This window comes from Musca domestica, unplaced genomic scaffold, assembly GCF_030504385.1.
Source record: "Musca domestica strain aabys unplaced genomic scaffold, Musca_domestica.polishedcontigs.V.1.1 38, whole genome shotgun sequence".
NCBI lineage: Eukaryota > Metazoa > Arthropoda > Insecta > Diptera > Muscidae > Musca > Musca domestica.
The window spans coordinates 6239281-6252383 of NW_026712324.1; positions in this window are offsets into that span (position 1 = coordinate 6239281).

Sequence of the window (13103 nt, forward strand, 5' to 3'; positions counted from 1 at the left end):
TTCGCACATTCCATTATTTCTACTAACACTAGATCTCATGTGAAGATGGGATGTATCGGCGCACTCCTTCTGGTACCCCCCAATTCAGTCAGATATGCCAAAATTCAGGTCATTTGGACTTCTATAGGCTATTTGGTGCACAGTTAACCGGAAATCGGTTGAGAATATATAGGAGTTATATGCAAATCTCAACCGATCTTGACAAAACCTGATTCACTTATTTCAGAGCTGTATCTGATATCTGATGTTTGATACGATCATTGTTGTGCAATGCATATTACGCTTGTGAAGGACTTTAAACCCCAAATCGGTTGAAACACATATATGGGAGCTATATCTATATCTGAACCGATTTTCACCAAATTTGAAGTACTGGTTTAGAGGATGAGTTCAGTCGTAATTGCCAAAATTCAGTCCGTTTGGGATGATATTAGCCATTTGGTGCACAATAAACCTGATATCGGATAAAGATATATACGGGAGCTATATCCTAATCTGAATCGATCTAGATACAATTTGACAGAGGTATTTTCGAGCAGCATCTGATACCCGGTATCTAATATCATTCTTGTGCAGTGCATATTACGCATGTGCCGGCCTTTAACACCAAATTGGATGAAACATATATATGGGAGCTATAGCTATGTATATCTGAAACGATTTTCACCAAATTTGATGCACTTTTTTCTAGACTGAATTTGTTCGGATGTGCCAAAATGCAGGCAATTCGGACTGATAGTGGCCATTTGGTGCCCAATTAACCCGAAATCAGTTGAAGATATATATGGGAGCTGCATCTAAATTTGAAACGATTATCTCCAATTTCAATAGGGTTTGTCCTTGGGCCAAACAAATATTGTTTGGAAAATTTCATCTCAGTCGGATAATAAATGCCATCTGCATTTTGTTCACAAAAATACACGGATAGATAGATGGACGGACGGACTGGCATGCATAAATCAACTCAGAAAGTGATTCTATGAAGATCCTCAAAAATAACTCGCTTCCTTTTCCATGTTACAAAAAATGCACAAATACATAATACCCTTACCACTGTGTGGTGTAGGGTATAATTAAACCTCGGAACGAAATGGGTTAATTCAGCATGTTAGCTCTATAATTTTCCTGCAATTATGGAAAATTTTTATACCCTACACCACAAGGTGGTCAGGGTATTATGTCTTTGTGCATTTGTTTGTAACAGGCAAAAGAAAACGAGATAGACTCATAGTTCCTTTTGATGATCTGCATAGAATCACTTTCTGAGTTGATTTATGCATGTCAGTCCGTCCGTCTGTCCATGTATTCTTGTGAACAAAATTCAGGTCCCATTTATTATCCGATTGAGATGAAATTTTCCAAACAACATTTGTTTGGCCCAAGGACGAACCCTATTGAAATTGGAGATAATCGGTAAAAATTTAGATATATCTCTCATATATATTTTCATCCGATTTGCTTTTTATTGTGCACCAAAAGTCTAATATTTGCCCAAATGGGATGGAATTTGGCACATACGACCGAATTGAGTCTAGAAGATAGTATGACAAAATTGGTGAAGATCGGTTCAGATATAGCTATAGCTCCCATATATATTGTTCATCCGATTTGTTGTATTTGTTACCCACAGCCGTAATATGCACTCTGCAACAACAATATTTGGAGAAATATATGAAATACAGCTCAGAAATGCCTTTGCTAAATTTTATCGAGATCGGTTCAGATTTGGATATAGCTCCCATATATAACTTCGTCCGATTTACCTTTTATTGTGCACCAAATGTCTAATATTTGCCCAAATGGGATGGAATTTGGCACATACGACCGAATTGAGTCTAGAAGGTAGTATGCCAAATTTGATGCCAAAGTTCGGTTCAGATATAGCTATAGCTCCCATATATATTGTTCATGCGATTTGTTGTATTTGTTACCCACAGCCGTAATATGCACTCCGTAACAACGATATTCAGGGAAATATATCAAATACAGCTCAGAAATATCTTTGCCAAATTTTATCGAGATCGGTTCCGATTTGGATATAGCTCCCATATATATTTTTATCCGATTTCAAATTAATTGTGCACCAAATGGGCAATACAAGCCCGAATTTAAAATATACAAATGCTTCGGCATATTTAGTCCTTTGAACTTTAAATTGAAATTATAATCATAGCGTGTATGATTGAATTCTCCCATAAAAACTTTTAATTGTTATGCACAGCTCTAAGAAATTAGCAAAGTGGTGTAGGGTATCATAAAATCGGCCCCGCCCGACTTTAGGACTTTCTTTACTGGTTTCCTGCAAAAATATTAAAGTTATTTGTTGTCGCATAGTTTTATGCAAAACTACAATATTCACTTTATTGCATCATAAATCTTTTTACTTTTTTCTATCGCACATCATCTTTTGGATTGAAATTAAAAAATAGAAAAAAAAAAAACCACAACTATTTCCGTGTGGCCTTAAAACCGTTTTATCACTTCCACGTGTGCGCATTTTGCATTTTAACGATTGTCGCCAGCCATTGTCAACGCCGTCACTGTCATAGTCGGCGTCATTCGTCGTAATTGTAGCTGCTGTAGTATTTTGAACTAAAAACAAATTTCATTCAATTCACTTTAGCCCACTTTTCATTTCGTCAGTTGACATTTAAGCCATCGACGACGACGTCGTCGTCGTCATAGCTTGTCTGGTCTGTGCGTCCGTCCGTCCGTCTGTTGGCTGGCTCTATGGCTGGCTGGTTGGCGGGCTATTTGGTTGGCATTCACAATTAAAAGCGCAAATCTTTTTAGATCATTTTTATGTTTGTTTACAGTTTAAGTGCTTTTTTAAGGTCCGATATACACGCGCTGCTGCAAATGCCACCAATAATAATAATGGGGCACGTGTAGCGAAGTGATAGGTGTTTTTTGCTCTTTCTTCATTTTTTTCGTTTTGTGTGCAAATCTTTATGTTTATTTTAATTTTTATATACTTTTTGTGAGTATTATTGTTTTTTGCATTTAATTTTCTAAAATGTCATATGCACACACACGACGATGGCGGTGACCAAATAGAAGATAGATAGGTGGATGGCGGCGACAGAGAGCGATTAGGATTGTTGTTTAGCTTTTTTTCTGCCATGCAAAATAAATATTTAACCAATAAATTCACCCGGTCCAGGGATGGGCAATTTAGGAAGGTGTAAATCACAAAAACTACTTGGGAAGCAAGCATACAATTTGTAAATGCCAAGCTAATCTAAATATGGAGACTTAACAACTTACCTATGTTCCACAAAACCCATCCCTGACCCCATGTTCAATGTTCAGTATGCGAGGTTCATTAAACGTTGTTTTGTTGATGTTGTTGTTGTTGATTCTTTTTCGGCTAGTTTATCTTTCAACAAGTTTAAAATTTGAAAACGAAAATAATCATAACAAGTAAGCAAAGGCTACAGTCGAGCGGGCCGACCGTTGAATACCCTACAACACTATAATAAACGATACAGTTTATATAGGCGAGATACTCGAAAGAATTCCACAAGATATTGTGACAAATAATAATAGAAAACCATCAGGTTTCGTTCTCTAATTTTCGAATAATAGCAACTTAAACTAATTTGCTCATTTCCAATTTATTGGTAGATGTTGCACTTAAATGGTCTTCCTAGATCTGGAACCAATATTTCCCAAAGACCCATAACCTCTCAGAAGTGGCAAAAGATTAACATTTATTATTGGTTTTTGACTGAAACGCATCTATATGAGAAACAGGCATTTGACTATATTCTTCAACGAAATCAGCGTTAACGAAATAGTCAGAAGTGCGTCTTTTCTGTATTTGTCAATTCTCCAAAAATTCACTGGAATGGGCATTTTCGTATTTTGTCTACAAAAGTTGGCAAACTATTTCACACATTGAATATTTTTGGATGGCCATCCAAAACTGCTTGGCTTTTGCAATGTCCGGTAACCCCCATTCAAATGTGCGTGAGGATCGGGCGATAATTACGACCTGCCGACAATTTTGCAGTTTTTTGGTCCATTCAACCCCTAAATATATGGCGATCATCCCCAAAAAGGGTAGGCTTCATTTCTGACCCTCATCTTATCCCCATGCAAAATTTTGTAAGGATCGGGCCATAAATGTGATCCGTATATGATATCCTGATATCCTAACTACTTAGTTTTGTTAGCTGCAGAAATATTACCAAATGTTTAATTCAAAATGAAAATATGCCAAAAATATGACAAAATTGAAAAAATGTGAGAAAATTTTAGAAAATCAATATTTTCATCTTTAGAGAGATATTTTTATGCGATTTTTTTAGAAGTTTTTTCTTTCCTGCCAAGAGGCCATTCTGAATTAATGAGAATTGTCGAAATCAGTTCAGCCGTTCTCGACATATAAGAGATTTTTCAAGCATATCTTCTTTGATAGACATATATATCGCACATATTTTGCTATATATCCGTTTTGTTGGATGTTAACATCAATGTAAAGATCAGAAGTAACCTTGTCATGGCTTTGTGATTTCGCCGGGATTTAAAATATTCGCGGTTTAATGAAAATTTTTGAATTTTTTCAACACAAAAGATATGGTCTATTTTACCCGCTAAATATTATCCGATGACCACCCAAATTGGTAGGCTTCTTCCCCGCCCTAAACTCTAGCTACATGCGAAATTGGTCTATAATTGCGACCTGTATAACTACTGCAAAATCCGACATTTGTTCAGTATTTGGTCCATTTCAACCCCTAAATATCACGCAATCATCTCCAAAAGAAATAGGGTTCTATTCTGACCCCAGTCCCACCTTCATTCTAAATTTCGTGAAGATCGGGCCATAATTGCGACCTGTAGAGTGATTACAAATTAACATGGACAGACGGACGGACGGACATACATAGCTAGATCGACTCAGCTCGGCGAGCTAGGAAGATCCATATATACTTTCCTATGTGGGAAACCAATATTTCGAGGTGTTACATAATTTTTGGGCCAATCAAACTTATAATACCCCCAACACATAGTGTTGTAGGGTATAAAAACATACTGAACTTGTTGCCCAGAAGCATTCGAGGGGTAAGGAACTATCTATCTATGCACATATTTGCAATAATCTTTAGTTTAGTTTTTTTTTCGTTTTTACCACACTCATATGGCCCTGACTGCGAACAATGACCGTGAAATTTAATAACAAAATAAAAAAGAAGAAAACACACACACACACACACTCACACAGATAATGAAATTATGACGTTGTGGTCGAGTGAGGCCACGAGAAATTTGTTGCGCGATAATTGTTTTGGTAAATATTTGAATTTTAGATTAGATAGTATTCGAGAGGGGCGGGAAAATCATAACAAACAACTATCACATGCTTAGTGGGCGGGGGGAGTTATCGAGAGGGGGTAGGTATTTTTTGCGCGTTTTACATAGATAGAAATAATTGCAATAACAAGAGGGGTCTTGCAACAAACATTCTTTTAGAATTTTCTGTTTTTTACCTTTGGTATATAACTGTACCTCCACATATTCGGTATGGTATTGAAGTGCATCCTTTTTCGAAAAGAAAACCAGTAAAGAAAGTCTTAAAGTCGGGCGGGACCGACTTTATGATACCGCACACCACTTTTCTAATTTAGTAGAGGTCCACATAACAATTAAAAGTTTTTATGGGAGAATTCAATCATACACGCTATGATTATAATTTAAAGTTCAAATGACTAAATATGCCGAAGCATTTGTATCTTTTAAATTCGGACTTGTATTGCCCAATTAATTTTAAATCGGATAAAGATAGATATGGGAGCTATATCCAAATCTGAACCGATCTCGATAAAATTTGGCAAAGATATTTCTGAGCTGTATTTGATATATTTCCCCAAATATTTTTGTTACAGAGTGGATATTACGGCTGCGGAGGACAAAAATAATAAATCGGATGAACAATATATATGGGAGCTATAGCTTTATCTGAACCGATCTTCACCAAATTTGACATACTAGCTTCTAGACTCAATTCGGCCGTAAGTGCCAAATTCCATCCCATTTAGACAAATATTAGACGTTTGGTGCACAATAAAAGGTAAATCGGACGAAGTTATATATGGGAGCTATATCCAAATCTGAAACGATCTCGATAAAATTTGGCAAATGTATTTCTGAGCTGTATTTGATATATTTTCCCAAATATTGTAGTTGCAGAGTGCATATTACGGCTGCGGAGGACAAAAATAACAAATCGGATGAACAATATATATGGGAGCTATAGCTATATCTGAACCGATTTCGATCAAATTTGGCATACTTATTTTCAGGCCTAATATGGTTGTATGTGCAAAATTCCATACTATTCGGACTGATATTACACGTTTGGTGCACAATAAAAGGCAAATCGGACGAAGATATATATGGGTGCTATATCTAAATTTTGACCGATTATCTCCAATTTCAATAGGGTTCGTCCTTGGGTCAAACAAATGATCTGTGCAAAATGTCATCAGGATAGGGCAATAAATGCGAACTGTACTTTGTTTACAAAAATACATGGACAGACGGACGGACGGACATGCATAAATCGACTCAGAATGTGATTCTATACAGATCATCAAAAGGAACTATGGGTCTATCTCGTTTCCTTTTGCCTGTTACAAACAAATCCACAAAGATATAATACCCTGACCACCTTGTGGTGTAGGGTATATATAGGAAAATGTTTACCTTCTGCGCCAAATTCCTGTATTTTAAAGTTAACCAAGGAGTATAAAAGTAAAACCAATACAAACTCGGACCATATCCAATTTTCCTGTTCAGTACAATTTCATCATCTCCATATAAAACCCTAGAATCTAGCGGTGACGACAATATCGAATTTCATAATTTCAGTTTCAACCCGTAACTCAATACCATTTTTAGTAACCTCTAGTGAATTTTGTATATTTTTAGTGCTAATAACCGTGCCACATCTCAATCCTAGACACCAAGAGTTATTAGAATTGTACCTTCACCCAATACAAAATTTAGTACTACAGGGTGAGATGACAAACCTGCAACCAACTTTAGACTGCTGTAATTTCGAAGCCACTCGTCCGACAGCTGTTAAAATTATTCCAGTGAAAGCTCATTATATTGTTTACAGGCGTACAAAAGCATTTTGCTGAGAATTTTCCAGAAAGAAATTATTCGTGATGGAATTCAAGCGTTAAAGTGTGATTACATTATATTTGGCTGGAAAACCACAAGCGGCTATCGTTAGAGCACTCCAGCATTTAAATGTGAATAAATCTTTTATACCTCGTACCATCGCTCGTTAACGTGATACTGGTAGCGTAACCCGACGTCAAGAAAGTGAACGGAAGAAAACAGCAACATCAGCAGAAATGGTTCGAAAAATAAAGAAGCGATTTGACCGAACCTACGGCGCAGTGGCCGAAAAATAGCTCTTTGGCTGAACATATCGCAATATTCCATTCGGCAAATATTGTAAAATGAGCTCGGGGTAAAGCCATTGAGATTTCAAAAAGTGCAAGAACTTACACCGCAACCGAAAGAAAATAGACTCAAAATAGCTAAAGTATTGCTTCGCTTGGCCGAACGTGGTGAACTGCCGAATTTGGTTTTCTCCCATGAGAAAACATTCGTTGTCCAGCAGTTTGTAAACAAACAAAATGATCGTGTTTACCTGCCAAAGAGGTCAGCTGATGGTGTGGGCCGCCAAAACCTCCGATGGTCGCTCTCCGCTCGTATTAGTCGACCGTGGCATCAGAATAAATGCCGAATATTATCACGAAAATATCTAGAGGGTGTATTAAAGCCTTGGTCACGCAAATATTTTGGTCGCAGACCTTGGACCAACAGGAGTCAGCACCATCGCACTTAGCACGCGCTACCCAAGAATGGTTATAAAATGAGGTTTCTCGCTTTATTTCCAGCGCACAATGGCCACCAAAATCTTCGGATACCGATTCGTTGGACTATTGTGTCTGGATTATTTTGGAAATCAACGTTGGCACTAAAAATACTAAAGTGTCGATCACCTTAAGCAAGCGCATCGCCGGGAATGGGCCAATATACCGCAGAGCTACATTCGGGCAGCGTGTGACGGTTTCATTGGCCGTTTGAAGGCCATAATTCGTGTCAAATGTGACCAATTCGAACAAATCTAAACGTATTCTTAAATTTGAGGCTATTTCCGACATTCTTTGTTTTTATTCAATAAATTAAAAAAAAAAAAATGGCTTTCGATTTTGTCCCAGTTTTTTTTATCTCACCCTGTATATGGAAGCAATATCTAAATTTTGAGATCATTAGGGTCAAACAAATAATTTGTGAACAATTTCATCTCTATCGTGCAACAAATGCGATCCGGACTTATTTTATAAAAACACAGGGACAGGCGTATCGACACCAATATTTTTTTCCAGTGACTGTCGACACATAACTTTAAACACCTACCTCGTTTCCGTTATTATGAATTGAATAGCCTGGTATTTTTAGCACTGTTTTCAAGGCCATTGACAATTATTCAATATTCAACCCCCCCCCCCCCCCAAATACCTCCTGCATTTGCCATGATACTGCAATTCTCAAAATTCGCCGATTTGTTGTGGCGCGTGTTATGTTGGTATTTTGCATGGGAAAGAACCTAAACGCGACTTCCACAGAACAAGAAGAAGAAGAAGATCCCAGCAAGTCAATGTCTTTTCGAGGACAAAACAGAATCATCGTCATTTGATATATTTTCAATTGTTTTGATATGATTTCTAGTTCTCAAAAGCTTCTCGTGGTGATGGTGGCGGTGAAGCTAATGAGTGGTAGACTTATGGGTGATTGACCACCAGTGCTGAGTTCCCAGAAAGGATATCAGATATGGCTGTTTGCATGCGCATGCAGGAAAATTATCAATAACAATGGAAACATAATATTTTGCAATTCCTGTTGTTATGTTTTGAAAATTAATTTTTGTTTAAATTGAACTAATTTGCAGAAATTAAGTATTTTAAATGGGTTTCTGGTTGAGTTTGTTTAAAAGAAATGGGTGATACAAATTTATACAAAAATTTTGATTTCCAAGCAAATTGTACGGAATTGGAATTTTCCACAACCAAGATTGCTGTAAGACAGTGAAAATTTAAGGAAATTTACAGGGAAATCGGTTTTTATAAACCGAAATTAATATATTTTTTTTAATGCACATATTCACAATGATGAATTTTATCTAGAATATTTCATACCTTAACATTAACCCACTATACCTAAAATGTAGAAATTCTAAGGAATCCTTATCCGAAAACTTCGTGAAAGATGGGGCGGAATGTTTTTTTTACCATTTTTTGGATAAATCAATGTATTTTTAATAGGTATTAAGATAATAACAATTCTCCTAAATTAATTTAACAGGAAAATAACACATTTTCCCGACGAGGACGAATAACCAGAGTGGTGTTGGCGGTAGGTAGCTGTGTCATCTGAAATCAGGTGGGAATATAAGGCATACATCGCCAGAAAGTACTCCTCGAGACCTTCCATTTACAAATTCTGGAAAATTCGATTATCTGAAATCAGTTGGGAAAATAAGACATATAGTACATCCAAAAAGTACTCCTCGAGACCTTTCATTTAATCCCCGCCTCAATGACGCAGCTAGGAATATAAGACATATATATCCAGAAAGTAATTCTCGAGACCTTTCATTTAAGCCCCGACTCAATGACGCAGCTAGCATAGTTTTTGTGCAATTCAGCATTTTCCATGCAGTTTCCCTACCGAAACCGCCATTTCGGTTAGAAAATTGGAAAATTCGATTATCTGAAATCAGTTGGGAATATAAGGCATATATAGCCAGAAAGTATTCCTCGAGACCTTTCATTTAAGACCCCATTTAAGTGCAATTTTCCTGTTAAATTAATTTAGGAGAATTGTTATTATCTTAATACTTATTAAAAATACATTGAATTATCCAAAAAATTTTAAAAGTCATTAATATTAAAAAAAAAAAACATTTTTCAATTAACCCATTGCGCACCAACACAAAATACAAGTAGTTTGTGTATTTGCTTTTATATTTTAAAATTTATCTTCATGGTCATGTCTCGGCTTATCTATAGTTCAGCAAAAACGCTCGAATTTTAGAAATATTTTCCAGACATAGGTATCAGTACACTGATTTCGGAAAGTAGTTTTTACTTTACTTTTATCCGATATTTGATCCCAAATTCTGGGTCCAAGACCCGGACTTAATAACCAAGTTCGTGAATTGTATCAGAATATTTGATTTTTGAACACGGATTTAAAAAAACCCAAAGCCGAAAAATTACCCATTTCGGGGTTTTTCGATTTTAAAGACCCATATGTCTGGTTAAAGCAAAGGTAATTGAAAAATTGTAAAATTTTGGAAAGGTTGGAATGTAACCTATTATTTGGTATACATTTTGTGAACTCCTAAAATGGGCCTTTTTCGACTTTTGGGGAATTTTTAAAAAATCCGCTTCCAAAAATCAGATATTTTGATACAACTCCCGAGCCAGATAGGTATTTTCATTAGCTTTCAAATTATACATGCTTCGTCCAAATCGGTTTGGAAGGTCTAACCCAAGTCTTGCACCCAGAATTTTGGGTATCCAGGTCCGTCCCAAGGAAAAAAAATACTTTCCCAGAATGAGGGTACAAATACCTACCCCTGAAAAAAATTTCAAAATATTACAGAGTTTGTACAAAACTAGAGTTGTTTCTTTTCATTGTATACTGGATTTTCCCTTAATTTTTATTTGTGTTGCGCAGTAAAATAAATATTTAAAAAGGCGTCGATCAATAAAAGTTTTCAAGAAGTGGATCCTTAGAAGCAATTCTTAACAGAAGATCCTCATAGAGAATTTCAAAAAAAAAAAACCTTAGAAGAAACTTTTATGATTAAAAGACTTTGGGAATAGCATCTGCCCATCACTTGGACCTGCTTCAATATAATACCTCTTAAAGAAATTTTACCAAAATAATAAAGGTTAAAAGGGGTTTTATCAATAAAATATCTCTAGAATGGCTTCTATGAAGGTCCCCAGAAGGCCATCATTTAATATTGCTTATCCGAAGAAACTTCGAGGGGTCTTTATAAATAGAAGGCCCAGATAAAGTTTTGTGTTAAGAAAAAATCTTCAAAATAGGTTCTATCACTTGAAGGCGGCCTCATATAGGGGAATAGCTACAGGAGGAAATCGATCAATGCAATACCTTAGAAAGAGGTTTCTGTTTTTAGAAGTTTTATCGACAGAATGCCTTTAGAAGGGATTCTATTAAGAGTACACTTTAATAAGGAATTTAATCGTGAGAAGACCTTAAGAAAAGATTTGTTACATTTATGGAAGATCTTCAGAAGGCCGCCTTTGAATGAAAGAATACAATACCTCCTTCTATGAATACAATACCTCCTTCAGATTGTCTCCAATCAATAAGAGATCTTTTTACACTCTCAGCAATATGGCTTGTAGCCAGCAATATGGCTCTCATTGAAATAACGGATTTAGACCCTTTTTGGTAGTTTTGGTACTAATCCGTTTCAGGACATTTGGAATTGACCTAGGGTTGTCCGTCCGTCTGTCTGGCTGGTTGGTGCACACGATAACTCTCGAAATGAGTATCAAATATGATCAAAACTTGATACACCTTAATATTATTGTCAAACTTAGATCAAAAGGAGATGGCCAACATCGGTCCACTCTTTTTGGTCAAAATTGTCACAGATTGCCAACAATTTTCACATATCCCAATATTCTTATTAACACCAGATATGTTGTTAAGATGGTAGATATTGGTCCACTCCTTCTGGTACCTTCCCCACAAAGGGTTAACATTTGGGATGACCGTTTGTGGTACCAGAAGGAGTGAGACCATGAAGCTAATAAAAAGGGATATGAGCATCTGATTACTTTTAAACTCGATTGATTACTTACTGAGGATGGGATATATTGGCTCATTGCTTCTGGTACCTTTCCCACAACGGATAAAAATTTTGATAAGAAGTTTACAAACGTGGATTTTTTTTAAGAAATTTCCCCAGATTCTTAGACATCTATAAACGTGGATTTGTTTAAAGAAATTTCCCCAGATCCTTAGACGTCTATAAACGCGGATTTTTCAAAGAAATTTTTCTCAAATTTTTAGACGTCTATAAACGTGGATTTTTTTAAAGAAATTTCCCCAGATTCTTAGACGTCTATAAACGTGGATTTTTTAAAGAAATTTTCCCAGATTCTTATAATTCTTATAAACGTGGATTTTTTAAAGAAATTTTCCCAGATTCTTATAATTCTTTTAAATGTGGATTTTTTAAAAAAATTTTCCCAGATTCGTACAATTCTTATAAACGTGGATTTTTTAAAGAAATTTTCCCAGATTCTTATAATTCTTATAAACGTGGATTTTTTAAAGAAATTTTCCCAGATTCTTATAATTCTTATGAACGTTTTTCAAAGAAATTTTCCCAGATTCCTAGACGTCTATAAACGTGGATTTTTTAAAGAAATTTTCCCAGATTCTTATAATTCTTATAAACGTGGATTTTTTAAAGAATTTTTCCCAGATTCATATAATTCTTATAAACGTTTTTCAAAGAAATTTTCCCAGATTCCTAGACGTCTATAAACTTGAATTTTTTTATGAAATTTTCCCAGATTCTTAGACGTCTATAAACGTGGTTTTTTTAAGAAATTTTCCCAGATTCTTAGACGTCTATAAACGAGGATTTTTTAAGAAATTTTCCCAGATTCTTATACGTCTATAAACGTGGATTTTTTTAAGAATTTTTCCCAGATTCTTATACGTCAATAAACGTGGATTTTTTTAAGAATTTTTCCCAGATTCTTAGACGTCTATAAACGTGGATTTTTTTAAGAAATTTTCCCAGATTCTTAGACGTCTATAAACGTGGATTTTTTCAAGAAATTTCCCCAGATTCTTAGACGTCTATAAACGTGGATTTTTTAAAAAAATTTCCCCAGATTCTTATACGTCTATAAACGTGGATTTTTTAAAGAAATTTCCCCAGATTCTTAGACGTCTATAAACGTGGATTTTTTTAAGAAATTTTCCCAGATTCTTAGACGTCTATAAACGTGGATTTT